Below are 27,197 nucleotides of genomic sequence, written 5' to 3'. Positions count from 1 at the left end.
GCCAGCCTTTCTCCTTAATATCCTCTGGGGCTTCTTTCCTCCTGATTGCAGAAGTCCAGTTCTTCCCACTACAAGTCCTTGGGGGCTGTTAGGGGACTAGCTTCCCTGGTCTTGGGGAGAGACCCACTGGACCTGAGGTCAACTGTAGGCAGGTGTGCATCAGGGGGTTGAATGAATGAATGATTGGTTCTTATATAGTACTCTGCTACTGCAGTAGCTCCAGTCCCAGCGCTTTGGCAATCAGAGACAAATAGTGGGATGGTTCGTTGTGATCCCTATAGTTTGAATAAATAGGGTTTCAGCCGTTTCTTGAATCTAGTTTCCTCCTTGATAGATTTTAGATGACTAGGCATCTGATTCCACATGCTAGCCGCCCTGACTGTGAAAGAGGAACCCCCTCTTTGTTGTTTTTTAAAATGGGGAACTGTGAGTAAGCCATCGTTACTGGTGTGCAGTAACCTTCCTTGCTGAATTCCTTGATCCTCTCATTCGGATAAGCAAGCCAGTTGTTATGGAGGGCTTGACGTGTCAGAGCCTTATACAAATGCACATGCGGACCTGTAACCACTAAAGCTTTTCCCAAAGCCAAGATACTGACATGTGCTTGGGTAGTTTATAGATTAGGCGGACTACAATGTGCTAGACAACTTGTAAACGCTGAGCCAGATATTCAGGGAGACCCAAGTACAGAACGTTAACCTAGTCCAAACTCTAGAGAATCAGTGCCCTGACCACAGTGACTTGTGCATCATGAGCCAGGAAGTTGAGAAATTTCCTAAGCATGTGACAGATCCAAAAGCATGATTTAATTACTGCTGACATCTGGCACTGAAGAATAGTTGAGAGTCAAACATAATGCCCAGATTTCTCGCCACTATGGTTGGGTGGTGGGGGGATGCTGTTGGGCTCAACTCCCGTCCACCCAGGGAGGGGATTCAACCCCAACATAAGATCTCAGTTTTCTTTGGGTTGCACTGTCATTTTTTATCCCTGAGCCATTTATGCAATACCTTCATACAGAGTGCATATGCTTCTTCTGCTCTCACTGAGTCCCCATCGGAAGTGAACAGGATCTGCGTATCATCCGTGTATAATATGACCTCAATGTCAAAGGATTCGATCAAATATACCAATAGGGTCATATAAATGGTGAAAAGAGTAGGACTTGGGGAGGAGCCCTGAGGCACTCCCCATTTTAACGATTTAGCTCCAGAGGCAAAAGGCTTTATTCAGACTATCCGCTCTTGTCTCTAGAAAATAACCCAGCCAGCCTAAGGGGGCTTCTCCTTCCAGTTTTCCATGGCTGCTGCTCAGCTCCAAAAGAAAGCACACTCTACCCCCTTGTGGAAGAGTTTTTAAGTGGGGGTGGAAAGTTCTAGAAGCCAGGCACCCCTCCCCAAAGCATACTTGGAAAGTTCAAGGTGGTGTCATCCAGGAGCTGCGGGTCACATCCCCTCTAAGAGCCTCTGCTCTTTCCTTCGCTAAGATCACTTCTAGAGCCTTTCCCACCAAAACATCAAGGATGTGCCTCCTCTTGCTCCAGAGGACGGGGCTGCCTTATTTATTCGCATCACAAAAGGCAACTGCTGTTGTCTGTGTGTCTCTTACGGTTATGCAGACTGTCAAATCTAGGGAAAGAGGATGAAGGGAAAAGTGCAAGGGGTCCCAAAAGGCGGTCTGTTCTTCCTCCGAACAACTTCATATGGTAGGATATCCAAAGATATTGGAGAAGACGCCTCACTCACTTATCGTGACATGCTTCATCATTGGCGTCTTTCCACACCCAGGTAAGATGGTACTACCTGGGGGGACTCAACCAAAGATGTTCTGGGAGTTCTCATTTAAAATATTGACTGGTCATGCAGGGAACGAGATCGGTGATGGTAAAAATACCCCCAGACCCCCCAGGATATAGCAGCATGGATTCGCAAATTTAGCGGCACAAATATGGAAATTTAGCGGAACAATTATGGAAATTTAGCGGCATTTTTGCGGCACTTTATTTTACTCATAATCATTCATTTTCAGCCGTAAGTCAATGGAAACTCTTTTAGCAGAGTATTCCACTTTGAATAGGGAACCTGGAATATGGAACAGATGAAGCAGCCCACAGGTGAAGGCTGTTATCCTTTGGAAATGCAATTCTCCATTTGCTTTAGTATAGGTTGGTAGCAGTTATCACACCTTTTGACACATTGCGGGACCGGTGTTTGGCACATCCTTAACCCTTTTCTCGCCTGAAAGTCTGAGGGCGGCTGGACACATGCTAGACCTAAATAAATATGGCACTTAAAAGTCAACCTCTAAATTAATGTTATATAAATAAATTAAGATTATAATTTTAACATCATGTCAAGGAAACGGGAAATGAGTAGGTAGGGGGGCACTCCTAATATTTTAAATGGGATTAATCAGGGTCACGCGATAGGTCAGAGGCGCAGACGATAGCCCACAGGTCTTCACCACACAGAGTTGCTCTTTGCCCTTGTGCTTAACATGCCTTCAAGGCCGCTTGGATCAGGTCCTTTACTTATATTGGATCAGGATCCTGCAGAGTAGAAAACGCTCCCGGTTTGCTGGGCCATCAGGTGTCTTGAGTATATCAGATGCTGCCTCCACCTCACAGAAGTGTATGGACAGCAGGTGATCTGATTGAGGGAAGAAGAGTTTAATGGGGAGTTGTTTTCGATACCCCTGTGGGCAGGCGCGCAACACCCATTGGACGCAAAGGGCTTCAGCCCCCCCTGTCGTGTGCAGCAGCCCAGACAGCTTCCCGGACACACACACAGCCGCACCCGAGCACTTCACAGGTCTTTTAAAGACCATTTGCATGTTAATGCGGCCTCGCTGTTGTTTCACCCCTTCTAAGAGCCCCTGCAGCTCCACTCTGCATTTGTCAGTGTGTTTCTGTTTGTGCACCTCTGTCTGTGCGTCTCTGTCTGTACCTCAGTGTCTGTACATCTGTCTGTACGTCTCCAACTGGGCAACTGTTTCTCTGTGTGTCTCTGTGTGTTCATTTCTGTCTCTGCATCTCTGTATGTACGACTTAGTGTGTGGGTCTTTGGATGTGTTTCTTGGTCTGTGTGTGTTTCTGTCTCATTGTGTGCACTCTGTCTTAATGTATGCGCTCTGTCTCCGTATGTGGCTTTGTGTGTTGTATGTGTGTCTGTGTGTATTTCATTGGTATCTCTGTCTGTGTGTGTGTCTCTGTATGTGCATCTATGTATGTCTGTCTCTGTGTGTGTGTCTCTGTCTTTGGGTGTCTCTCTTCGTGTGTGTTCCTGTCTATGTCTATCTATCATTGTGTGTCTGTTTTAGTGTGTCCCTGTATCTCTGTCTCTGTGTGTGGGTCTGTTTGTGTTTGCCTATGTGTGGCTCTTGTGTGTTTGTGACTCTATCTATGTGTGTCTATCTGTGCCTGTGTGTGTGTCTCTGTGTTTGTGCGCCTCTGTTTGTCTGTGTGTCTGTCTCAGTGTGTAGTGTTACGGCCGCGGTGGAAAAGAACGTAGAAGAAGACTTCAGTGGCAAGACAGAAAAGGAAGCTTACTAAATTGCCCTTTAATAGTCAACTGTGAAAACACTTCCAGCTGACTTTTAAAGGACCTTTTAGGAAGCGTTTTCACTCTGCCATGTGTGAGTTTGCCGAGGCCAGCAGTAAACAGAGAAGATGGCTGCAGAAGCATTCATAGTGAATACATTTTAATACGTCTTCACTATGTATGCTGCAGCAGTCATTTTCTGTGTTGGCCTCACTGTGCTGTCGTTACCGTTACAAGTTACAAAACAAAGTGCAAGGCCAGCACAATAAGGGCAAAAATTTACAATACCTAACAACACAAAAAAGTATTTCTAACATGCACTAGTTACAAGTTTGAAAAGAATCAAGAATAATTGGCTGCGTACATGCAAGAAAGGCATATATGGTATATGGGTATTGTTTTCATCACTGGGATTGTTAGCTAAACTTACAGCTTTAATACACATCACTGTTACAAGGCAGTGGCAGCATAATAAGGTATAAATATTAAAATAGCCATTACAACGCATAAATGTATCCCCTACATATACAGTTTTAGAGTTAGAAAATACACTGTAGGGGTCCACGGAACATTGCATGTTTGTAAAATACTCCTCACACAACAAATGTTCATTTACGTCATGCTTCATTATTGGGGTCTTGCTGTTATTGCTACCTGACAGGGGTTGTACATTGACGATTTCGCAGGCACTTTTGTAAAAATTACGGCATTTTTACAAAAGTGCCGATTTCGCGGGCACTTTTGTAAAAATCGCGGCATTTTTACAAAAGTGTCGATTTCACGGCAAGCCGCGAAATCGTGAAATCCTGGAGGGTCTGTACAGGTATACCCAAACCATATGTTTATTCGTAGGGTACCTGGGGTATGAGATAAAATTGTGAACCAAGTGGGGTTTATTCTGAACACGATTGATTCAGTTATACCCTCTTCAAAGTGCCAACATGTTTCGGCCCTCAACGTGAGCCCTCGCGGGTCTGGGGCCTTCTTCAGGGCTGGAATATCTACTCCTAGGTGTCCCTACTCTATACTCAGCACGCTTTACATGCAAAATGAGGCCTAGTGTGCTCAACTGTGTTTCCTAGGTTCCAGTAGTATTTCTAAAAGAAAAGGAGACAAAAATAGGAAAGGAGTAACTAGTTGGACATTTCTCCTGGCTTCACTGTAGATAGGTTACTTTCACCGTGACTATCTCCATCTGTGTACTTTATTGTAGTACTCTGTGATTTATTATATCCTGTGTTCCTTAATTAGATTCGTGCAGATACCTCAGTGCTATTTCTATGAAATAGTGATCTCTATATCTATATTTAATGATTTGAATAACAGGGTGTTTATTGACACTGAACCAACTTTTCGTGAGCTAAAGACGCATGTATCTAGCCACAAAACCTCTAGACATTTGCTTTTACACCTGCATGCTATGTAGTGAAAGGACGCACATCTGATGTCCTAGTTTCTCTGGTGTTATCGCATGCACGCTAGTGTAAGCGCCTATTTGGTTTCCATGCTTACCTACTGAGTTTTGCTAATTTGCACCATACAGGTCGTGGGATATGGTGCTGTCTTATAATCACACACTGTGGAACATAATGGAATACATCTCCTGTAGTATGGCTAAACGGTGGTGCTTATTTCCCATTGTTGAACCCACAGCATGTTTGTCCTAAAACGTACATTCTCTACGAGGCTTACAGTGTCAGAGGTTTGTATTGTTTACTTTTCTGTTGTCATTACATTTTTACGATCGTATTCCAAAATTCAATCACTCTTATTATGAAAATATTGATAGAACCGTAGCTACCGTAGCTCACATGCTCATCTCATTCAGTCACCTATGTGCCGAAACCTTACACTCGTAAAATATGCCTCTCACCGTTTTACGTTATTCGTAGTGGCCGAAGTGTTGCCTTATTGTTAAGTGCCTCACAGTATTCATGCACCCTGCTCCGGTGCCATGCCATTTACGCTCAGTTTTAAGTGGCCGACACATTCTCATACTGCTGCTTTCCTGTGTCACAAGATGCAGCACTCGACTTCACACATCCAACTTACTTTGTCAAAGATCAGTCACCGCCCGAGTACCTGTATCTCTCACCCCGCCCGCCGCCGAGTGTCGCAGGCAGCGACACGGGGTTCTAAATACCCGTTGGTCTTTGCATCAGACGTCACCGTTCTGCGTGGGCTGCCAAAGAAAGCCTTTCCTGTTTGGAGGTGTGGTCGGTCAATTCCTTCTGACATCAGAGCTCCTTGCCGGCGCCCCGGCCCCCGTGGAGCATTGCCTACTGGGGAATGTAGTATATTCTCGTGTGTTCGCCCTGTTTATTGCCGAGTTCTTTGTTTACAATTTAGTATGCGATGCTTTCCAAAGTAACCCAATGCTCTTCATAACCAGTGGTTCCAAAACTCCTTGCGTTTAGCACGTAGTTCATATAAATATTTGGGGTATTTGGTGTTAATATAATCCAACGCTTGTTTAATTTTATGTGCATTCATAGAAACACAGTTTTTTCACGAAATCAACTCAAGGCGTCCAGCTGTGTGACGGTTTGATCAAGGCCAAACCACCGGTATCTGTACAGTAGAGCTTAACAAACTCTGTTAGAGTTTCCTTTTCTACAGAAATCTGTACAGAATAGTTGAAGATTGTACACTTGACGTTCCCCACTATAGAGAAGTGTTCTTTTTTGGTCAATAGTGAGGAAGAATGGTGGTCTTTCAGTATTAAATCCATTCCTATTTTTTCATTTTACATTTATTATTTACCCCGTTTCCTATACTCAGTTAGAGGTTTCTTATCATTGTCAATGTTTTATCATTATTTACCCCAACCATGAAGTTTGAAAAGGATTACATTAGCATTGACCATGGGATTTCCTTGTTTAACCCATGTACTGAACTGGACAGGCGGTATATCCATTGCTGTTTTAAAAGTTGTTTTTCGCTACAGGTGTTCAGCATTTTTTCAATTACTGACCATGTGAAATCATTTTCTTCGTGCCCTGTTTGAAAATGGCGCCCAAGTCAATCTCTTTGCTGGCCTTTGTTAAACAGCAGACGTTACAAGTTCTGCATGGGAAGTGACCCACTACTTCAGGGAGGCTCCACAGTGTCTTCCTCCTTCCTTTCTTTTAGGGCGAGTATGCACCATTGAATCTCGTAGGGACCTACCTCGCTTGAAGGCAAATATGGGTTTTTCCATCTTGAGTGGCCCTGAGTTTAGGGTTTTCCACTGGCGTAGAATTATCCTCTTGACCCAATTGGATTCTGTGTCGTATGTGATCAGGCATGCCAGTCTTTTGTTTTCGGATTTGGGGTACGTCTCCAGTAATGTTTCTCTGGGGTTATTCTTTGCCCTCTTTTATGCTTGTTTTACCAGTTTTCTAGGGTAAGATTTTGCTTCCAGTTTTCTTGTGAGTTTCTTAGCATGGGCTTCATATGTTTCTTTGTCCAAGCAGTTTCTACGAAGTCTGAGAAACTGTCCCACTGGTAAGTTATCTTTCAAGGTCTTGGGGTGAAAACTATTGTATCTTAGTAGATTGTTTACATCCGTGGGTTTGTAATATACTTCCGTTTTCAATAGTCAATTTTCAGGCCACATTCTCAAATCTAGGAATGTGATGGAGTCTCTGCTCACCGTCATGGTGAACTTCAGGAACTGGTCTCTTGTGTTGAGCCAGTTGAGGAACTCGCTTGCCTCTCCTTCTGTCCCCCTCCAAATAAGAAAGATATCATCTATGAACCTCACCAATTTGGTGTGTTAAGGGTTACCATTATAGACGAATCCTTATTTATTCACTGGACCTGAGCTGTCCCATCCCTGGTAACAGTGTGAGAGCTAATTTATGGATGAAGATTCTTCTTCGCAACCCCTTCCTTCTCAGGAGCTGAGAGAAGCACTGTTAATTGCTGTTTGTGTGGGAGGCCTTTGTTCCTGCTTCTGTAAAGCAGTGTAATTAACTTTGACCCTGCAGGATGTTGCGACTGAGTTGAGCCTTAGAAATATGACAATTCTGGATGACCCATAAGATGTACAGATACCTCCTTGGTGCTTGCAGATTTGTTCTTGGTGCACGTTTCACCCCATTTTGATATGTCACTGCACTTTGTGGGCCCAAAGGAAGCGAAACGGCACTCTAGCGCAGATTTCCCTAAATGTATGTAATAGTCTCACTGCAGACAAAACCATAAACCACTCCGACTTTCTCTATAAATATACACTAACATTATAAGGCCTACCCAATGTGAATATGTTATCCTGCAGAGTCCCCTCTGCTCCAGGCTACGTGTGCTCATTTACTGGGCTGTGCATGACTGTAGCGCAGCCCTCCTACATGTGCACATGAGTGTGCACACATGTTGCCGAGTAACCAGCCAAGTGCCCTTTACCCTTGCAGCATCACAGCAGCCTTATCTTAAAAGGCGGACATTGTCAGTAAACACATGCAGTGCATATACTGTGTGTCTACCGTGGGTGAGTCTCCATTTGTGATGCTCACCCACAGTAAAATGGCCAAAAACCAAGTCATCAAAAAGCGACAAATCTGGGTAGATTACATGGGCAGAACCCATTTTATTACAGCAGCCATGGCAAGCTCTGCTTTGAGACATCCCTTAAAACTGTTCTGTGTACCCTCTCAGTACCACCAGTGGACAGTTCAAGGTAGTTTAAGGAATCCAACTTATTTAAATGTCCCCATCATCAATCAACAGAGTTCTGCAACATATAAAATTCTCACTGAATTTCTTAAACCTAAATGCACAGAAGGAACTCATCCTATTACTCAAGAATTCACTGACAAACTGGCAAATCATTATACAACCGTGGCAGACAAGTTGGGCTCCTACTTAAAACATAGAAAAACCACCAGCACCAACCCATTTCCAACAACCCCTTCCAAGAGTTGGCTAATCCAGCCTCTGCCTTCCTTCAAATATCACAAAGTGAATTTAGGGATCTGGTCAAAGCAAGCAGACCAGCCAGCTGCCATTTTGACCCTTGCCCACCACAAATCTTTAGGAGTTTTTATTTAGCTTCCTCTGCTGCCACACCAGTAAGAATAATCATCAATAATTCTTTAACTACGGGAATCTTTCCAGAATACCTAAAAAAGGCCTACATACGCCCATTATTAAAGAAACTAACCTGGACCTGCATGACCCGACAACTGGAGACCAATTACAAATGGACCTTTCCTGGACAAACTGATAGAAAGAGCAGCATTCACCCAGATGTCACAATTCATTGAAGATAACTCAATACTTTCAGACTACCAAACCGGATTCTGCCCTCATTCCAATCTGGGATGACTTTAAAAACACTGCAGACCAGAATGGGATTGCTCACTACTTCTGTTGGACCTCTCAGGTGCCTTTGACATGGTTGACCATGACACTAATACAAAGACTCTATGAAGTTGGCATACAGGGGACTGCTTTCGACTGCATCACATCCTACCTTCAAAACAGAACAAATGTCATCCATTCTCCCCCTTTCTCATCCAAACTGTACTTCAGCAAACCAGGGGTCCCTCAAGGCTCCATCGTCTCACCCATGCTTTTACACATCTACATGAAGTCCTTACCGGCAATGATCAATGAATTGCAGCTCACATGCTACAACCATGCAGATGGTACACAAATACTCCTTAAACTGGAAAGCCCCGAAGACATTGGAAACTCTCAAATCTTTGGTTGCCTCAGAGCCATCGATCAGTGGAAAACATGAAGCCATCTCAAATTGAATGCTTCCAAAACTGAAATACTCACAAGTGGAGATTGAAAAAAGTATGACCCACTCTGCGCCTGATGATTTGGGACCACCTCTTAAAGTAACTTAGAAAGTAAGAAACCATGGCATATCCATGAACTCCAAGTTATCAGTAAATGCCTAAGTAGTCAAATTAGCAAAAGCAAGCTTAATTACCATGAAAACTCTGCGACCCATCTTCCCCCACCTTGGATTTCCACATTAGGTCCAGGAGACTATTTCTCTTGTACTGCCTAAACTTGATTACGCCTATGGCCTTTACTACGGTTCATCTTTATCAACTACGGAAAGACTGAAACGGATTCAGAACTCTGCTGCCAGAGTACGCCTACATGTAAAGCCACAAGCCCACATCTCCCCTGCCTTGAGGGCCTTACATTGGTTACCAGTTGCTAGAAGATCCACCTTCAAGCTGCTTTATATCACTTTGAGAAAGTGTCGTCTTTCTTGCATGGTATGCCCCCACATTTTGCTGAATTGCTGATGTACTTTGAGTGTGCCCTGGGCTCCTGCCAATCAGATGCCCAGGGCCTGTGTTCCTTCCCTAAAACTGTATTGAAGCCTAAACCCAATTGGCATCTCTGGCCACATGTCAGCCCCTGGTAAATGGTACCCTAGGTACCCAGGGCACTGTGACCAGAGAAGGCCCATTAGGGCTGCAGCACTTATATTGCCACCCTTAGAGGTCCTGTACCCTGACACACACACTGCCTCTGCAGGCTGAGTGTCTGGGTGCAGAACAAATACAAAAACGACATGGCACACATCCCTGTGTGCCATGTCCACAAACCACTGCCCTGGCATACATCAGTCACCCCTCTAGCTGGGTGCCCTATGCCAGTGGTGAGGGTACAGGTGCATGAACCCTGTACCCCTACAGTGCCCAGGTCCATTCCTGGGCACTGTAAGTGCAGTGTTGCCATTAAGAGTATATGGTGCTGGGAGGTCGACATTATGAACTCCACAGCACCATGATGGCTGCACTGAAGACTGGGAAGTTTGGTATCAAACTTCTCAGCACATTAAACCCACACTGATGCCAGTGTGGGATTTAATGTAAAATTCACGACAGAGGTCATCTTGGAGATGCCCCCTAAAACTAACCAACAACCAGCGTCCTGACTGAGAGGCTGCCTAGGCTGCCATTCAGCAGACATGTTGCTGGAGCCCTGGGTAGAGAGCCATCCGCTCTTGTGGGCCTGCAACAATGCACATCCTGGGCGAGGTGCTAGGTCTCCTCCCCCAGGATGGGTAGGGGAAGCTTCAAAGGCATGCCGCCTTTTGTGAGCTTCTCCAGGCCACTTGATGTACTCAGCAACTGGCCCCACCGGTTCTGACCCCCACTCTGGCGGGAAGATCGGCGGGAAAACCCAAGTGAGGAAAGGGGGTGTACCAGCCTCTGCCAAACCCACCCCTCAGGTGGGGGAGGTGAAGCACAACTCCGGGCTCTCGCCATCTTGAAGATGGGGAGCCCTACCCAATCAGGACTAGGCTCCTGCCCAGCTCCCACTGGAGAGTGGCAGGATAGGGGGTGTACCCACCCCCATGGGTCCCTGACCTTTTCCTACCTGTAACACCCCTAAATTTAGTATTTAGGGGCACCCTGAACCTTCCTTCCTCAGATCCCGATTCCGAAACAAGAAGAAGAACAAGAAGAAAGAAGACCTGCCGTGCAGCTGCTAACAAGAGGACGACACAAACTGACTTGGCCCCAGCCCTACAGGCCTGTCGAGCCTCGAACCTGCTCCTGCTAAACCCTGGCGTCTCCAGTGATCAGCAACCTCAAACTCCGGAGGACCTGACTGCCTTGCTCATCTAAAGACTGGGACTCCTACGAGCAGTGGTTCTGGTCAAACAGCAACAACCCCTGGTGCCAGCCAGGAACAGCGAATCCAGCACACTCTGCACCTGCCGAGCCCGGCCTGAGTGAACAAAGACCACGCGGACGTTTCCCCAGCGACTGTGACCAAGAATCCAGCACCCAAGGACCCTCCTCAACGCTCCTGACGACGCCTGCAGTCTCAACTCCAGGGACCCCCCCAACCGCAGAGGGTAAGATTTCCCGATGCCAAAAGACACCCCTGCACCTGGCGCCCTGCGGCCCCCTGTGCCCAGCTCCTGGGTGCCTACCTAACCTACAGCTTCCCAACTTACCTCTCGAAGTGGTGGTCGCACCTGAAGGATCTCCGTCCCTGAGCTTGCAGCCTTTGGTTATCTTGCAGCTTCTCCATTGAAATACATTGAGAGCCCGACGACTCAAAAGCACCCTGCACCCAGCCGCCCGAGTGCCCCTGGAAGTGCAGAATCAGTCCTAAACTACTTCCCCACTTGCCCTGAGTAAGTGACCAGGAGCCCAGCTCCCACAGCCGTGTGGCCTGCTTGCAAGCAGCCGCCAACCAAAGGCCCCCTGCCCCCCATAGGCTAACATTGGGCCTACTCTCCCTGCACCCGGCTGCCCCTATGCCGCTGAGGGTGCAACAACTGTACCTACCTGACCCTGGGAGACCCCTGAGTCTATGCCCAGAACCTTAACTCTGCCAGTCGAGTACTTACCTGAAAGCCAATAACCTACATTTTCTCCATAGGGTAACATTGACTGGTTTCACTTGGAAATTCTTCAAAGTGTCGAGTTTTGAAAATGTAAAATATTCACTAAAAATCACCCGAAAAACGAAATTACTCACCTGTTACCAGGAGAGATCCCAGTGCTGGATCTTGGTGCCCAGCACTGACCCTGAAAAGTAATTAACTGTGATTTTCCGATAACCAAACTTTCCTCCGTAGGATAACATTGCCTGGTTTTTGCCAGAAATTCTTCTAAGTGTTGATTTTTTGAAACATACAAATATTCCTTAAAAATCGCCTGTGTAACAAAAACGATTTATTTCAACTGTTTACAGGAGATGCACCTGGGCTGAATCCAGGATCCAGCCCTGAGTGAGAAAACCCTATGCAAAGTAATTGATATTGACTTTTACTTAAAAAGTCCCATTGAGGTCAATGTTATAATTGTGTTTAACTTGTGTTGCCTATTGCAACAACTGTAACTATTGCATTTAAAAGTCTATTGCTTATTGAAAGTATTCAACTAGAGCATTTCATTCTGAGAAATTATTTGGATATCTATTTGTGGTTCTAAACAACTATATATTTTTATATTCAAAACAATTGGCCTAGAGTTCAGTTCTCGAGTGTGTGAAACCATTTGCTGACTGAGTGTGTACAGCAAATGCTTTCCACTGTCCTCTGATACTGCCTTACTGCTCGACCAAGCTACCACTTTAGAGAGTAAGGTTATATCTAACTTTAGCCTCTGCCAAACCTCTGGGAACTGTGGACTCTGTGCACACTGAAACTTACTTTGGTGCAGTATATACAGAGCCACTTTCTTACTATCACCCACAAAGCAATGCATGGAACATGTCCGCTTTTCATCAGGAATAACATCACCAAATACATTCAACAAAGGAACCTCCGCTCAAGATTGGCACTTCACCTCAAAACCCCACCATACAAGAAAAAAATCATAGGTGGTACGTCTTCCTCTGTGCAAGCAGGCAACTATAGAATTCGTTACCACCAAACATAAGATCCACAAATAACTATTTTACCTTCCGAAGACTGCTCAGTAGTTGGCTCTTTCCTAAGTAACCACCATACACAAACGTAATGCACAGCGTATGTTCTGTTTGTAAACTTTAATAATTTGATTATATGTATGTATGTAGATAGGTGTATTTCTATGTACAAATATGTATAATCACTATGATATTAAATTATACAGTTAATCTTTAGGTCTGCTTAAGAAATGTGTGTGCATGTATGTGTGTCATACAACTATCTACTAGTGCTTCACTATTGAAATATTGAGGAAAGATGAAAAAAAATAGCTTAAAGTACAGCCACACATGAACGTCTGTTTGTACAATACTTATAATACGTATATATACATCTGTGCGTGTGTTTAAATAAAAAAATTAATATATTTTTTTTCCGATGCTTATCTGGTTTATAAGTCACTGCATCGTTTTTAACGCAAGTTATTTGATTAGCTGCTTATGGGTCCCTGTTTTATTAGTCTATCACAATACGTAAATATCATCATAAATATTTTATCTTCAAGTGCTTCACTATTGAAAAATTGGCATCAAGTACAGAAAAACTTGAAAGTCTGAGTTTGTACAATACAGCTTTAAATCTCAATATAATATCTTGCTTATACATGTATACCCTTTCTATGTAATTATGTAATGTCAATATATTTATTGCTTTACTCCTACTGTATAAGAAAAAAATAAATGTATACCCTTTCTATATAGTTATGTATCTATATACTTCTTACTTTACTTGTAGTGTAAAAGAAGAAAAATGAAACACCTTTGACAATCTCCAATGCACTACTGTCTCACCCTGTACCTCTCTCAATATATCCTCTACCTCCACTCTGACTCATCCCAAACCTCATTCTACTACTACGATATCCAAAATAAGCCTTTCTAGAATCTTGCTCCCTCTATCCCTCCTTGGCTCACCCGAAATCTGATTTTACCTCTATGATCTCCCAAGCAACCCTTTTTAGATTCTTCCACCATGTATCCCAAACCTCATTTTACCACTATTTTTTCCCTAATCCATTTCTGTAGACTCCTCCTTCCTCCATCTCTCCTTTTACTTCTCTCAATTCTCATCTCACTAAAATTATCTCCCAAATAACACTTTCTAGACTCTTCCCTCTTCTATCCCTCAATTATCCTTTTCAATCCAACTAACAGGCTCACATGTCTGCTGCTCAAATTAACACCATTTCCCTATACTAAACCACCACTAATTCTTTTTGGGTTCCGGAGTAGCGTGCTACTTGCCGAAAAGCACATCAACGCATCTTCAGGGGTAGTAAGCGCTATGTAAATGCAATTCCAGTCTTTACATAAAAGGTTTGTGTACCAAGTAGGTTACACCCATTTAGTCCAAATCTTGTTTTTTCAGTTGACTACCTGATTTTTGGACTTTTACTGTGAGTGAATCTCATTACCAGAGTCTCGCTCCTGGTAAATTCATGCTTATTGGACTGAGCGTGTTAACCACCAGTATCTGCCTTTTAAGATAAGGCCACTGTTCCAGCAAGGTTAAGAGGCACTGGGCTCAGCACACAAGAACACATGTATATAATGGCTGGTACCAGGCCCATAGGACAAAGGAGGGAACCCAGAACTCTAGAGTCACCTCTGTAGGGCCTCGCCCTCAAGGTTTCAGTGGGAACGTATCAGGCAGCTGTGTTGGGGCCAGAGCTGAGGCCCTCCATTTTGGATTGTCCCAGAAAGCTGTGCAGGAGGGTCGAGACAGGGGTGGATGGATGATGTGGCATCACAGGGTGGGCCAGGGTTACTTGCCCTTTAAGCTCTGTCCTCATTTAAAAATCCCTGCACAATGGAGAGACAGTTGAGAAGAACATAGACTGTGATGATAGCAGAAGAATGCCCACCTGTAAAGAGAAGCAACCTGATCCCCTGCAAAGGAGGGCTAAGTGTGTGGATTTCAGCTGCCCCCAAGACTAGGATGGGTATCTCCAGTGCCAGTGGTGATAGCCCTCTTATGCCGCCTGAGGACCAGTTTGGGGAGCGGGGAGGGGGTTCGAGGACCTGAACTTCACTGTTTCCCTCCCTCCCTCACCACCTCCCCGGGCATCCTTCAAGAGGCTCACAGCCTGAAGAGTGCGACTGGGAAGGTGTTTTGCTGGCTGGTGGCAGAGGGGCTGTGCAGGGTGCAACCACTGGCAGGTGAGGAGCATCAAGACAGAGAAGAAGGCTGATGCAGGGAGCCAGAAAATCCAGCCTGATAAAAATGCTCGAGGAGGATAGTTTCAGCCAGGCCACTTCGAGCAAAATGAGCCAAACATCATGAAAACCAACCCAATATAACCAGAGACGTTCTCCTGAGAAGTGCTGGCTCCTGCACCTGTTCAAGGTGTACGTGGGTTTGGCTGGGGTTGCTGGCACCTTAGCGCCCCCCCCCCCGCCCCCCCCCGGTCAGCCCCCAATTAATTATCCATGTCTGTGGGTGCCCTGGGTGAGACAGAGGCACTCCAAGAAATATAATGGGAGCTTTGCATGGCAAAAGGGCCCACCAGAAAGACGTAGAAAAAAGCTGCTGAGAAAATTTTCTAGTTGGCCTGCCACGTCCCATAATTTCCATTACTGGCTCATGTACATTCTTTTTAGGTCTCGCCTGGCGATAGCAGCGCATGCGCCGCTCTAGCCATGCAAATGGCTTTTGCGATCGATTTTCTGAAAGCTTAACATGCACGCATAGGGATGGACAAAGATGGCTGCTCTCGCCATTCATCCAAACCTAAGAACGTGCGCGCGTATGTACGGACAGTGGACAGTCAGACGCCATCTTGTGCCAAGCTTTCCATTGTCATGGCCACTAAGCTTGTCATCAGAAGCTTCGTCATGCTGCCTTGTTTTTATAGCGTGAACTTCACCCAAAGGTATCGGGTATCAGAACGCTTTACATGAACACCAGTTGCGCTACACAAGGACACACATGTGACACCACGTCGCGTGCAATGCGCTGACTCTTGATCCAGCAGCAGGCCCGTTGCGTAGTTTCTGAGCCCACATCATTTGTAATCAATGCAAATTAAACTGCTTGTCCTAGAGTGCATGTGCCAGGATTTAGTGATCGTATCGCACGTGACTTGTGGCAGCTTGTCACCCCTGGATCACCTCGTTAGGACTGTAGCTAGTGACTTGTCAGGAAAGTGCGGGCTGAGCGCAGGTGCCCCAACCGGCTGAGCACCTTTTCCGGCATTGCTCTTTAATTACATCGAACACGGCCTGAACCGCTGCCAGGTTTAGGGACGCGATTCGTTCCGCCGCACCCTGCGCTCCTCTAAAACCTCGAGAGGGATGTGCGGAGGGCCCGGCTCACCTTTCTGCTTTCGCGCCCGATACAACTATCCTTAGAGTGCCTGGAAGGGTGCGGTAATCTGATCACCGGAGGTGTAGACTTGCTCTCGAGACACCATGACGTTCTCAACGAGACCCTTTGCAGTGGCTGCTGAGTGACCCGCATGTCATGCTTGACACTCTCCACTGGAACTTCATTTTCAGAGGACTGTGCTTATATCAGAGATTTGGGCCTGCAAATATGTTGACAACAAAACTACATGTCCCAGAATGCAACATTCTGTCAACTAAAACCCAGGAGTGACTGATTGCAGCTCATATGACATGCCACCGTTTGGCGTAGTTGGTAAGTGCTTTTTTGGGGATGTGAAATAATATTAACACAGGGCTCTGAAACCCTGATCCCAAACCTAGAGAACGCATCCGCTACAGTCTGCCCTTTCCTTCTTGAGACTTACTGACCTGCATTCGTTGTAGGATAATACGGAACTGTGAGTACAAGGGCTTCAGAAACCCTCCATGGGGTAAGGGCAGGGCTTTAAGTGGGATGAAAAAACTAGGGTTCTCTCAAAGGGGCATAAAACACATAAGCTAAAAATCTGTGTTTAGCATAGTGTGCCGCCCGACTTGTATTTTGCTGTTTCTGTCATTGCATCCAGACATATGATACAACAAGTAACATCATACCTACAACAAGTCAGGAATATTGGCTTTGCCAATGGTTGTTAGTTGCATAAGATACATAAGCAGCAACTATGGCTTGTATATAAAGCTTTGACTTAAAGCTCTGGTGACACCAGGGCAATGTTGCTGCTCCTGAGTTTCAAAAAGAGAAGGGAAATCCAGAGAGAAAATGACTCTTTGAAGGATTTCTGTTCCCCTTCCACGCTCACCTGGCATGACGTCATGCCATAACTTCTCCACTAGTGAGAAGTGAGCAGTGTGAGCAGCGCACATCGATGTGCCTGCTGTCACTGCAGTCCGGAAAAAAACGGACTGCCTGTGCCAGGGCACAAAACAGAGCCCAATAAGACCCGTTTTGAGGCTTCCTTTAAACAAGCATTGAAAATGCAATAGGTCTCGCCTTTTATTAAGTTAAAGCCATTTGCTTTGCTAATGATATTGTATAGAAAAGCAAATGGCTTTAACGTAATCAAAGGCTAGACCTATTGCATTTTCAACGCTAGTTTATGCTTCTGGTTGCCCCCAGAAGGGAAGGAGCACCACCTCCATTGGTTAAAGAGTGTTTGGGGGCTGCAGAAGGTACAATCTCCCTCTTTCCCAACTCAAAATAAGTCCCCATACTTCTCCCAGGGGTTTGAATCACTGACCCCTGGAGAGGTTAACCATTGTTTAAAGCACTCCCAAAGGTGGAGCTTTTGCTTTTGGGTTCTGGAGTGTGATGGTGCATTTCATGGCCTGTAGAAAATCAAAGACACATGTTGTTTTGGATTTATATTCTTTGACAACAAAAGTGATTGATTGATGAATGTTTGTCATTATAATGAATGTTTGTTAGTATTGGTTCCATTGATTTTAAATGTTCACACAAGGTTGGGTCATGATATGCGACAGATTCTATTAATTTGTTGGCACCCTGACAAAGCCAGTAAGCCTGCCTCATTTAAAAGACATTTTATATTGTGATTTTGCATCTAGTATAGGTGGGGGATATTTTGATTATGCCGATCTGGACCCACTAGGTCCTGGTAGCAGGGCACTTAAGAGGAGCTGCCCCGGATGTGGTTGGCGTCTGAATGGACTCAACGCAGTTGCCCCCGAAATTTTGCCCACACGCCACCCATGCTCTCGCCTTAATACCAGGTCTCTTAGCAGACATTCTTTGGATATCTACAATTTGCTATCTGAGTCTACACCGCTCTGTCTCTTTTTAACAGAGACCTGGCTGGGGGAGAGCTCTGGCCCTGATCTGGCTAATGCTGTCCCTATTGACTATACCATCATCAGGTCAGACAGGGCTGCTGGCAGAGGTGGTGGGGTGGCCATGGTGGTTAACAAGTGTTTTCCTTGTACGACTTTTCCGACTGAAAATATCACGGGATGTGAGTCCCTCGGTTTCACTCTTTCTTTGTCCCCTCACCAGGCCTGTGTTGGCCTTTTAATATATAGAGCTCCGGGACCGTTAGGTCTTTTTTTTGAGGAATTGCAGGCTGTACTTTCTGTACTCTGCTTAAAATCCGAACACTGCATACTGCTGGGAGATTTTAATCTCCACATGGATATGCGCAGTGATTCAGATGTTGTAAAACTGTTGGATATCACAGCCCCTCTGGGTCTATCACCGTACATCTTTTCCCCCACACACAACAAGGGTCATACCTTAGACCAAGTTTTTTCCACCACAATGATTAACACGCTTCCCCCTGCCCCGGTATTGTGGTCTGACCACTACTTAATACATTTTTATATCCTCAGTACCACTAAGATTGCCATTAGACCAATGGAGGCCTTGGGAGGGACGACACGGGCTTTTCACCGGGTGTCCTCTGAAATGCTGACGCATGCTCTGTCTCTCTATCCTTGTCAGCTATCCGGTAGTTTAGAGAAGGATCTGGATTTGCTACAGAGGTGGCTTGTAGATAGATTTGAGGAGTTAGCTCCGGGGAAAATGTCCAGCAAATTCTGCCGGTGCGCTTCTGCCCCTTGGTTTACTCCCTCTCTTAGTGAGATGCGACGAGAGTGCAAGAAAGCCGAAAGGGCATGGCGTCGCCTTTATGATCCTGTGGACAAAACTAAATATAAGGTAGCTATTAGGCTTTATCACAGCCACATTATGGCTGAAAAAAAAGCCTATTTTGAAAGGAGGATTGACGATGCTGAGAATACTAGTAAAGAAATTTTTCGCATTGTAAAGGAGTTCGTCTCCCCTACTTCGATCTTACCCTCTCATTCCCATACTGAAATCTGGGTTGATCAGCTCGCAATCTTCTTTACCACTAAAATTAAAACCATTCAGTATACCTTTTCCCCTATGTCTCCCGTGTCGACACCTGAGACCAGGCCGGCCCTGCTTCCATCTGGGGTGGTTGAAGGTCCTTCTCTCTCTGAATTTTCACCTCTATCTTTTTCCGCCTCACTTGATCTCCTCACTCAGTTGAAATCCGGCTCCCCGCAGGACCCTTGCCCTGCGAAATGTCTTGGGCGAGTAGCACCTGCCTTAAACCCCTTGCTTAACCCGGTGCTCAATATGTCCCTGAGCACAGGAGTTGTCCCCCAAACTTGGAAACACGCTCTGATCCTGCCGTTAGTCAAGAAGCATAATCTGGACCCACTAATTCATTCCAATTACAGGCCTATCTCCCTCCTCCCTGCTCTGGCAAAGGTTGTTGAGAAGCATGTGCATTCCTCCCTTTCCATCTTTATTGAGAGCAATAATATCTTGCACGATACTCAATCGGGCTTTCGTGCGAATATGAGCACGGAGACCGCTCTTCTTGAAATTACTGATGCCATCAGGGATGTACTTGACACCGGAGGAAAGGCCATCCTAGTAATGTTGGATCTGTCGGCGGCCTTTGACACCGTCCCCCACGACGGTCTCCTCTTAAGACTCCAGGAGATTGGTCTGCGGGGTACGGTGTTGAACTGGTTTGTCTTTTCTGACCGGCCGCCGGCAAACGGTCTGGGCCCCACCTTTTTCCGCCGAGATGCCGCCACTGGAGGTTGGGGTACCTCAGGGTTCCATCTTAAGCCCCACCCTTTTTAATAGCTATATGGCTCCTCTGGCGGCAGTGGTGGAATCGTTTGGAGCCCAGATTATATCCTATGCTGATGACACCCAGCTTCTCTTTACTTGTGCTAAGGGCTCTGACTTTGACCGCCTTCGGATCAGACATTGTTTGGGGGCTGTTTTTGACTGGTTTCAACAGCACAGTCTTAAATGTAACTCCGATAAATCGGAACTGCTCTTTTTTGGGTGTTCCCCTGACCCTAGATGGAAGGCTTGGTGGCCTCCTGATATGTTTCCACCGGCAGATGTCTCATCTAAAGCTAAAAATCTTGGTGTTTTGATTGATGATGGTCTTTCTTTCCGATCTCAGATCCTCGGGCTTGCGGGAAAATGTTTTGGCATCTTAAAGATGCTGCCAAGTTTCTTCCGCTGCTGTCTCTGCAGCATAGAAAGATTATTGTGCTGGCCCTGATAGAGCACATTCGCATAATCAAGGCGAGAGCCTATCTGGGACTGCCAAAATTTCTTCTCTCGCGTCTGCAGATTGTGCAGAATTCCGCTGCTAGAGCCATTTATGGTCTTCAGCGGAGAGCTAGAGCTTCTGACCTACTAAAAAATCTGCATTGGCTCCCTATGTCTAAAAGGGTTACCTTTAAGGCATTAACTCTTGCCTTTAAGGCACTCCATCAGGTAGTGCCCAAATACATCAGGAAGCGCTTGGCTTTTTATGTTCCTAGTAGAACTTTGAGATCTTCATTTCTGTCCATGGCTTCTGTCCCTTCAATTAGATTGACTAGAATTGGAGGTCGCTCCTTTCGCTTTCTGACACCTAAATGCTGGAATTCTTTGCCTGTCTCCTTGAGGAAGATCAATAATTTATTGACTTTCAGGAAGGAGCTGAAATCTTGGCTCTTTGCCCAGTAACCCTCTGTCCACTTCCATCTGCTCTGGCCTCACTTCTCGGGTTTTTGCTAAAGCGCCGGGACACTTTTCGGAGTAGCCGTGCGCTATAAAAGATCCGAATTGACATAACATAACATAACTAGGGGTGCAATATGATTTAAGGATGTCACCAAATGTATTTCCATCTACCTGAATGTATATATCTGTAATTTAATGTGCAGTATTTAGTAGTGTGTGTTATAAATTACTTTTCCTTTCTAAAAGAACAAATACTGACTGGACAATAATTTGAGTGTTGTTGTGTGCCGCGGATTGGGATTGCTTGCCTATACCTCCTCCCCTGAGTAGGCCTTTGTTGCTTTGCTACCCTGAGGGAGTCAAGTGCCACAAAGAGGTACATGACTCTTAGTGTAGAGGCAGTTGTGGTCCATTGCTTGTGAAGGGCTCATTGTTAGCTACAAATAACTCCATTTCTTACAGTTAGAAAAATCAGGCTAGCCTTAAGACTTGACCACACCACAAGCACCCCAGGAAGCCTCTCTTCACAATCAATGCCATTTTATACAACAACTATCAAGGAAATTTAAAATTCATAGAAAGATAGTCACTGCCCAAGTCCAGACCGCCATCCAGTCTTGCTATATCTTGGACAGACATCATTCTGTTCATGCTGTGAAACCGAGACAGCCGTACTACTAGCCCTCTCTGTAATATTTGGCCCTTTGGACCTCCACATCTTCTTTAACCATCTTCAGCTTGGAGCCCGAGTATCACACCTTTCTCTAAACTGTCTCAAATTCTTTGTCCCACTGTAGTAGGTTGAGATCCCTCGCTTATCCGCCCTCAGGGTCTCTCCTGTCCCACTTCTTAAAAATGTATAGCAAACCACTAATGGCCCCACTCCAGCAGCACCACCTATGATTCTCATACGTGCAGAAGAGCCTGCAAATGGTTGAATCTTGGATGTGACAGAACAGACTAAATTTCAATGACTTAACCCAAAATGGCAGTCTTGCCATCCCACATTGGCATTGTTCCCATAATGATTAAGGTCAGGAATCAGATGGGATGAATACCTCTGTACTTAGGCAGTAGTAAGGTGTACTAAAATCTACTATCGGCTGAAGCTTCTGAAAATATCACCACTTTTCAGAGCTGCAGATTGTCACCCAGTGTCAATTTTGTATCCTCATCAACCTGCATCTTCAGTACAGCGATGCTCTTTACCCTGCCCCCACCCCAAGCTTGCAAACTAGAGTTTGAAGAATGAAAAGCATGCCGCAAAACACTTTCTCTTTGTCCTGAAAAGCTCCGGTCTGTCTTTTTCCAACTCTAAATCTTGTATTAGATCCCAGACAGGCAACAGTCTTCATCACCACACCTTCCCTCGCTCTCAGCCCAGGTTTATCAAGTGTTTAACGGAGCTAAATGCTAGAGTAGATGAAATCCCAAACACCACCAGCCTCGCACAATTCCTGGAAAATTCCCACATTTTGTTCCAAGCTATGCACTTTTCATCATCCTTTATAATTGATGCATTTTGATGCCAATGTTTCTCTGCCTATTAGTATTTGATTTCAGTATATATAGTGTGATCACACAAATTTGTCAGTTCTTGATTGTAAAATCACAGTACTTAGGAGCAACTTTAGTGGCGTTTTAGTACTTTTCAGGTCTCCAAATTGGTGCTTTCCAGTGACGCAGCTATATATGTGATTTGTGCTGGTCTAGACACAACCTATTGCTTGGGGCGATCAGTCTGCACTAATGTGGTTCTCCATTACCATGCATTGCTGAGAACCATTATCACGGCTGTGTGCCCTGCTATTATAGGGACCGGGCAATGTGAATTTCGTGATGCTCTAATAAGTGGCTAGAGGCAATAATGTAATGTGCCCTATACAAAATAGATAAATCTTAATTGTACTCCTTTTTAGGTCTCGCCTGCGTTGTACCGCTTTCGCTGCTTTGCCTTGGCGAGATCTATTGCCGTTGGTTTTGTGTCTGGCTTCTTTGGAAGCGGGGTTGGTGTTCGCCCTGTCTCCCTTAGGCCCCGCCCACCCTGACTGGATATTTTGCTCAGACGTGCTTGTTCTTATGAGAAAACATTCTCGGCGTTCGTTGTGTGCATTTTTTGGACAATAACGTGTATCTCGGTGTTGTGTGGCTTAACACTTTACTTTAGTACAATAGCATCCGCGCGTATCAAAAAACATTCTCGGCGTTCGTTGTGTGCTCTGAACGGTTTATAACCCCAAATGTACAAAAAAAAAAAATTCTATTATGGCCACCCCCTGAGAGCGACGGCATACGTTTCCCCTCAGCGACTTCCGGAAAGAACGTGTGCCAGCTCAGCAGCCCAGGTTTGTGTATGTTTTTCCTCTTGCTGAAGCTGGTCCGGTAAAGTGGGATCTGCTGTTAACCAGGAAGGTGCGCGAGGGAGACGGCCAGCTGGGGGCGCGTGACCTCGCGAAGCAGAGCGCAGCTGAGCTACAACCGGTGACGGGCCCGGGATCACACATGACCTGACCACACCGTTAGGGCTCACTCCCGCGGGCCAGTGTGTGGGGATGGCCGTGCTGCCTCCCTGGCAGGGTACCACGCCGGAACCCCCCTAGCTTTTGGCCATTGTGCTAATGACCGTACGGGTGTCGTGTCCTGGGGTGCCGGCCCCCGGGCCAGGAGTAGGAACCCCTGCAGAGGACCTGCGGCTGCAGCTCAGTATGGATCTGAAGAGGAGCGGCGGGGGCTTCCGTCTGACCCTAAGACATGGTCAGGTCCGCAGCCCGGTAAGAACACGGGGCGGGCAGGGAGAACGGATGGGGTGTGGCAGCCCTTGCATATCCCACCCCCCTACATAACAATGGTCTGTACTTTCTGCTTTTAAATCGTTGCGGGCAGGGCCCAAGCCCAGGGTGCCAATTTCCAGAGGGGCGCAAGGAGCAGTCTGCATTAAAGTCTTGCAGATAGCAGAGTCTCTGGCTCCTGTGCTGCAGGCCAGTTTTTAACACCCTTCCACCTGCTTTCTTGCACTCCCTTCTCCTCTCACCCTCTTCTGACACACACTATATTCTCAGTTATTAGAAAACTATAAGGTGTAATGTCACAGCGACCTCTGTTGCAAAAACTTGTACTTTTGCCCTGTTCCTAAATTGATTTGAGGGGCGTGCTGGTAGGGAGTGTTAATAAACTACCAAAATATGATTATTCCAAGAGTCAGAGGTCACTGTACCCTGTAAGAGAGTTCTCACTGGTAACTCATGGTGTTCAGCTCTAACTTTAATAACCTCTAAGCTGTTGAGCCTGTGGCCTGTCCCACATTTTTTAGCCTAATTAATTTTGCCTGGGTGAGGCTTACTTTTACTACAACAAAAATCCTGAACGCAAAATTACAATTAAGTCCATACCGTAGATATACACTCGCCATACAACCAGTATTCAACACATGCCAACACCCTTCATAAAAAAACTCAACAATATTCCACTCAACAACTTTCCACACGCTACCACATATTTCTACACCACAAAATTAAACAAAATATTAAATTAAAGACCACATACATTCCACATCACACAATTTCACTACACAACATATTTTTACACCACATGACTCTTATACACACCACATACATTTAAACCACACCACAATATTAATAAATCAGCCTACAAAATACAACACATCACCATATAATTCAACTACACTACATAACACACAATACCACTCCACATAATTCTACTACATTACACACTATACATCATTCCACTACACATTCCACATAAATACACTCATCTTGCATATTTCTGGCTCCGAATGCCCATCTCAACATGAGACCACTACAAGACTGTCTGGAAGACCAGTGGAGTCAATACTCTGGTATCTGGAAAGACAAGCTCACATTTTTCCTCAAAGTTGGCAATCCCTCCTATGGTGAAACAAGTCGAAAAATCTCCTTCAAGGGATGCCTTTCCATCAGGATGTTCCCTCTCAGACAATAGTGACCGATGCATCTCTGTTAGGTTGGTGAGTACCATAGGTCACTTTCGAATTCTGGGAACATGGTACACTAAGGAAATTGCTTATCATATCAACCTCTTGGAACTATGCGCTGTTCATTTGATGATGTAGTTTTTCCGAATATCCTTCAAGATTAAATCCCTTCTTGTTCAGACGAACAACACAACAACGATGTTCTATCGGAACAAGCAAGTAGGGCCAAGGTCTGGAGCCTTGTCACCAGAAGCCCAAACACTATGGAATTGGTTGCTAGCCAGGGACTTGACAATCACTGCAGCCCGTCTCCCAGGGGTACAGAATGTTCAAGCAGACTCCCTAAGCAGGATTTTTTCAATCACGAGTGGGTTCTACACAACAACATCATTTAAAACATCTTGGTTTTTCTCACATAGATTTATTCGCAACCGCAGAAAACCAAAAACGCCCAAACTTCACCTCGAAGTATTACCAACCAGGAACATTGGGGAATGCCCTAGGAATCAACGTGTCCGGCAAATTTCTCTACACATTTCCTCTGATTCACCTAATTCCATCAATAATCATCAAGCTGTTTTACTCGAAGGCCAGAATGACTTTGATAGTTCCAGAGTGTCCCGACATTGTTGGCCCACAGACCTTCTCCACATGTCAAAAACGTCCACCCATAAAGCTGCTGTACAGACTGGACCTTACCATGAAATTCGGTGGTGAGATAGTTCATCCCAATCTCTCCTCTTTGAGTTTGGCAGCATGCTCCTGAGCTTCTACAATATGGAAATTTTAATTTTCCCACAGGAATGCATGAATGTCTATATGTCTTACTGTTTTAAGTGGAAGAGATTCTGTATCTGGTGTTCTGACAAGAACTTTGATCCAACTACGTGCCAAGAAGAAGCTCTACTTCCATAGTTGCTTTATCTGGCCAAATCTGGCTTGCAATTCTCTTCTATTAAATTCCATTTGGCAGTTACTACTGCCAACAGAAAATTACTTTCACAAAGCACTTTCTTTCAAAGTCCCAGTTATTAAAAACATACTAAAGGGTATAAAGAAAGCTTTCCCTCCCCTTCTTGGGAATTGAACATGGTACTCTCGTGTCGCATGGCATCTCCTTTTGAACCCATGCATAAGAGCTCATTACAACACCTTTCTGGCATTCCATAGCAGTAAGTTGATTATGAGGATTCATCCGAAATTCATACCCAAAGTTGTTTTGGATTTTCACATTATTCAGTCCATTACTTTGCCTACTTTCTTTCAGCACCCTTTCACTCCAGCCGAAAGATCTCTACACACTTAAGATGTTAAACGGGTCTTAAAAATGTATCTAGACAAAACAAAAGACTTAAGTCGAATCGATTGTTTGTAAACTATGGCCCTCTGCGTATGGCTTTAGCCATGTCTGAAGTTCTGTCCTTTAGACCTAAATCTCATTCCACAAGAGGGAAAGCCGCTGCTTTGAAGAGGAATATTCCTTTTGCTGAAATATACAATGCAGCTTTGTGGAAATTGGTTCACACTTTTACCAGACACTATTGTTTGGACTCAGAAGTGAGAACAGATGCTCAAGTAGGACAGTCTTCCCTCGGAAATGTCTTTGCTGAGCTTTTTCTATGGGTCGTCTGTTTTCTTTTCCACCAGCAGTTTGTAGACATGGGCTTGCTACTATATATAGTTGGTGCTAATGATTATCATTGGAGAACCCCTAAGAAAGAAGGAATGATTTCTTACCTGTAATCCCAGTTCTCTTCTCAGGTGAATCACCATGGAAATCCTAAGCAACCCACCCTCCTCCCAGGTGGAAGACGCAAACTATTAATAGGCAGTCTGTGTTCCTAGGTACTAATACTGTTTGCTTGGTATAAAAGAACTGAGGTAACTGAGCATGATAGGATATCGGTGGGCTTGAGCCCTTTAGGGCACAGAGTTTCTCTTCATATCTGCAGAGCTGCAGCCTCCTCTTCCTTGTTCACCATTCTTTTAAAAAAATGTTTGTGATTGAGATCTAGAAGGACAAATTACACAGCTCCTGCGAAGTTTCCTGGTTTTCTAAATTCTACATTAACCATTTTGTAAATGAAAATGTAAGCATTTGGCCATTATAGCCTCATTTATAGGCTACAAAACATTTTAATAAATTAAGTGCTTATCGTGGCCTTACTTAAAGACCAACATCTACAATTAAGATTATAGATATTGTAAAAAAGTGCTCTGAGATCCCCGCAGACTATTCAGTGCTTATGATTTCAATAAACATTTCCCTAAGAGAGAGAACTAGGATTACAGGTAAGAAACAATTTCTTGACTATTGAAACCGCAATAACCTTTTTTCTTTCTAATCAAATATTAAGGAGCATCTTGCTCCAGTTTTAATTTTGAGATTTATCATGGT

At 45.0% G+C, this 27,197-nt stretch overlaps 1 protein-coding gene across 5 annotated transcripts in view; it reads left to right on the top strand.

Annotated features, from left to right (window-relative positions):
- Window positions 1-27,197, top strand: part of RBM17 (RNA binding motif protein 17) — a 244,489-nt gene that overhangs the window by 60,063 nt on the left and 157,229 nt on the right. The gene's annotated exons all lie outside the window — the stretch shown is intronic.

This window comes from Triturus cristatus, chromosome 4_1, assembly GCF_964204655.1.
Source record: "Triturus cristatus chromosome 4_1, aTriCri1.1, whole genome shotgun sequence".
NCBI lineage: Eukaryota > Metazoa > Chordata > Amphibia > Caudata > Salamandridae > Triturus > Triturus cristatus.
This window is presented reverse-complemented; position numbering and strand designations above follow the sequence as displayed.